General features: G+C 38.7%; 1 long non-coding RNA gene across 1 annotated transcript in view; it reads right to left on the reverse strand.

Moving 5' to 3' along the window:
- Positions 1 to 1908: 1908 nt before the first annotated feature.
- LOC149132272 (uncharacterized) overlaps positions 1909 to 3792 on the reverse strand; it is a 2121-nt gene continuing 237 nt past the window's right edge. The window contains exons 1-2 of the long non-coding RNA XR_016244576.1: positions 3568 to 3792; positions 1909 to 3495 (exon numbers count right to left, since the gene is read on the reverse strand). The exon at positions 3568 to 3792 is cut by the window's right edge and continues 237 nt beyond it. This is a non-coding gene — a long non-coding RNA (uncharacterized LOC149132272). The remainder of the gene's footprint in view (positions 3496 to 3567) is intronic.

Raw genomic sequence — 3792 nt, forward strand, 5'->3', positions numbered from 1 at the left:
GTAAGAATAGGGACAACGATCAAAAGGGATCGAGATCGTTTGGGATATACAAAAAGTCGAAATAGTATTAAAAGAAAACACGTAGTTCCCAAAAGTGGGGAGGTTTATCCGTGGAAAGAAAAACCTACGAAAAGACCACGGTAACCTCGGGCAATAATGTCACACAATAACACATTTCACTCTTTTTCCTTTGTTTTTCTGGTTCATGGGATTATGCTCATCCTTGCTACATTCACCTATCTTTTATTGAAGCATTCGCCAAACAAAAACTTGCCTCTCACCTTCCTTTTCAAGTGATACTTGAAGAAGTTGATGAGAGATTGACCAGAGAGGAAAGTGTTTGTCTATAGGCCTTTCAGACGCGTCCACTAGACACATTATTTCGCTATAGCCACAAGGACGATGAAAATGGCTCTTCCTTCCTGTTTGAAAGTAGGAGGTGTGACAATATTGAGGATAGACTCGGCCGATAAACCGACCCGTCCCACAACGCGACAGCAGTCAATCGACATAAGCCCACAGGTCGGAAATGGTTGGATACTGTTATGGTCAGTACGAGGCTAGAGTAGACGACACTTGGCCCAAGGTACCATGTTGTGGAACTGAACCTGGAACCATGTGTTTTGGAAGCAAACTTCTTACCACATAGCCACGTCTTCACTTTCGTAGCTAAAATTTATAGGTAAATTGTAAAGAAAATTTGATAAAGACGATAGTTATGAATTAAGATTAAGAAGTAAATGGATGTAATGTGATTGCTTTTCTTTTCGATAACATTAGTCTCTGATTTAACCTAAATATGTTATTCTTAACCTATATCACTCTTATTGAGTAATTCAATGGCAGCGAGATGGCAGAATCGTTAGCACGCTGGACAAAATGCGGAGCGGAAATTCATCCGTCTTTACTTTCTAAGTATACATAAGCACACACCAATACCACCACTCCCACTCATACACACACTTGTGTGTGTGTATATATATATATATATATATATATATATATTTCAAGTTGCCAAATTCGTTCGTTTCTATGTGAATTATCTCGAAAAGTATTGGTATTATAACATTTTGTTTTTGCTATATTCTCCCTCCACAATTTTTATTGATCGTCTTTCAAATACTCAGAATAAGTGTTACCTCCTTTCACACATATGACGATGGAGTGCCTAATAAGGAAAAATTATTTTCGATGTCTGTTCTTCTTCCCTGTTTATCAACGTTCTAAATCTGCCAAAGCCGCTCGAGACATTTGTGTTGTGTACGAAGGTGACGCTGTCACTGATAGAATTGCACAGTTGAAGGAGGGAAAATTCGACCTGATAGTCTTTTCGCGTTCTAACCGGCCTGTACAGTTCGATAAGGAACGATAGAAAGCACTCGTCTAGGAGGAAATTGGCCCAGCAGGGAGAATACTTTTATGATACTGTCGCCTTCATTTGATGTGTAAGGTCCAAAACTTCGGTGCATATATAACACACGCTCTGAACAAAAAATTCCAGCACCTTTCTATTGGTGCCAGCCCACTAATGGGCACAAGCAGATTTCTTTACCGCATCGTCACCGATTCAACGAGAAAACCCAGCTGAAGCAACTCGACAGGCGACACGGCGTGCTTCTTCAACACAACAACGCTTGACCCTGTGTCGCTAATTTGACCAAAAATGTCATTTAAGTTCACCGAATTCTTCTGATAAAGCGGCTTCAGATTACGTTTTTGGTCGCTCTCCAACAGTTTGAGAGTTGATTCGTGCAATATGACGTGGAGATGTAAACGTGGCACGACGAATTCATTGTTCGGGTCAAACATTACTACACGCACATGCGCTTTCAAACACGGACTACAGATACAGACAGACAGATATATGCTCATACGTCTACACACAAGCACAAACAATTCACAAAATACTAAAATATAAAATATTTTATTTTTTAAAAATTTTGAAAATGTTTTCTAGTTGGAACTCCCAGGTTTCCTGCATTGAAAGAGCCTGGTTAAGAGTCAATACGGTTACCTGACACAGCACGTACACCTTGCAACTATGTTATGACACCAACCAGCATGCTGTAGAGGATGTTTAAAGACTCGAAGGTTCATAAAATCGACTACATAATTTTACTCTTTAATAACTTCCAATATAAATGAATAATTCTTATTGAAGTCCTGTCCAACTTAAACGGTAGATTTTGTAACCAGGTTCACATGAACAAATATTTATATATAATACAATGATGTTATATAACTAAATCTATTCAGGAAACTTTTCTTCTTGCGGTTTCATTACCTAGGCAGTAAGCGTAACTAGATTACATTGTGATCCAACTAACCAACCGTACTCTGTGCAGGCTGACTTACAATGAATCGACTACAACAAACGGCCTTCGAGAGTAGCAGTAGGGGACTCACTCGCATTCAAATACGAATGGGCTGAGCAAATACTAAACTAATTTCTTCTAGGGCAGTCACTACGGAAAATGGGTGAAAAAACGTCGCAAGGCTATTCCTTTGGAACTTATATTTCATCCTACTCTAAGGACCACTGCTTGAGTGTTGACAGCTCTCAAGATCGATACCAGCTACTACAAAATTGCGTGCATATTTGTGTGTGTGTGTGTGTGTGTGTGTGTGTGTGTGTGTGTGTGTGTGTGTGTGTGTGTGTGTAAATAGAATTAAATTCTTATCTTAAAAATCGGTGAAATATCTCAATACTAAAGGAATCTATATTTCCGATATTGGTGCCTGCTGAAGCATTGAAGGTATGAAGACAAAACCGAATTACGCCTTCTATTTATAAGAAAAGGCACCCATTTATGACGTCATAATAGAACTATAGCAAAATTATCAAATGGAAGATACGAAACAATGAAAATTACCTCACTTTATATTTCTTGAATTTTCTTAACAGAGAAATGAGGTCATAATAAAACATTCTTCAAACTTTTCTAAAATGTCTTCCTTCATAAATATTTTACACTTTTAAAGCATTTTTATCTATTGCAACGGAGACGTACTTATTTGCAGAACAAAACAAAAAATAATAATTGATAGTCTCTACATTAGTCTCTACAAAGGCAGAATTTTTTCGGGAACGAGGTTAGTGGATACCATATGTTCGAAGTGTTAGACGGATAAATTATTTTATAGACTCAGGAAGAATGAATGAGTGTTGCCTCTTGCGGTAAATTTAATGTTTTCATCCTTTATTTCGTATATCTATATATAGATATATATATACTAGCTGTTGGACCCGGCGTTCCTCGTGTTTTCCGTGTTGAAGCCTACCTCTGACCTTGTATTGAAATCATCTACGTTCCCCGTGCCAGTTGTTACCAATTAAGATGTTATATGTTAAATCTGGTTCGGCAGGCTGTTGCAGGAAGAGTAGATGTGTGGCAGGCGGAGGAAATATGGTCAGAGCAGGCGACGGGAGTTTTGTTGACGGAGCGGAGCTTTTGCAGCCGACGACAATGTGTTCAATGGGGCAGCGAAGTGAGGCTGAAGTAATAAATGGAGACGTTAAGAACATACTTCGAGGAAATGAGTTCGCATTTGTAAAGAAGTACTTACAGTGGAGTCGTGAGGCGGCTAGCTCCGAAGATGTCTTCATGGGAGAATTGGAGATTTGACTGTATTTTTTTTATCATGTTTGATGAAATTCACTCCTGTAACGCTTCTTGGTAGACATTTTTAGTCCTTCCGTCTTCGGTGTAGATGAAAAGGTTTTGAGGATTGCCAAATCCAATTTCATAAACAGGAATACCGAAGCGCACGGGACAAAACAACAACAGAACA

Source organism: Octopus bimaculoides, chromosome 16 (assembly GCF_046866305.1).
Source record: "Octopus bimaculoides isolate indiv1 chromosome 16, ASM4686630v1, whole genome shotgun sequence".
In the NCBI taxonomy this organism is placed as follows: domain Eukaryota; kingdom Metazoa; phylum Mollusca; class Cephalopoda; order Octopoda; family Octopodidae; genus Octopus; species Octopus bimaculoides.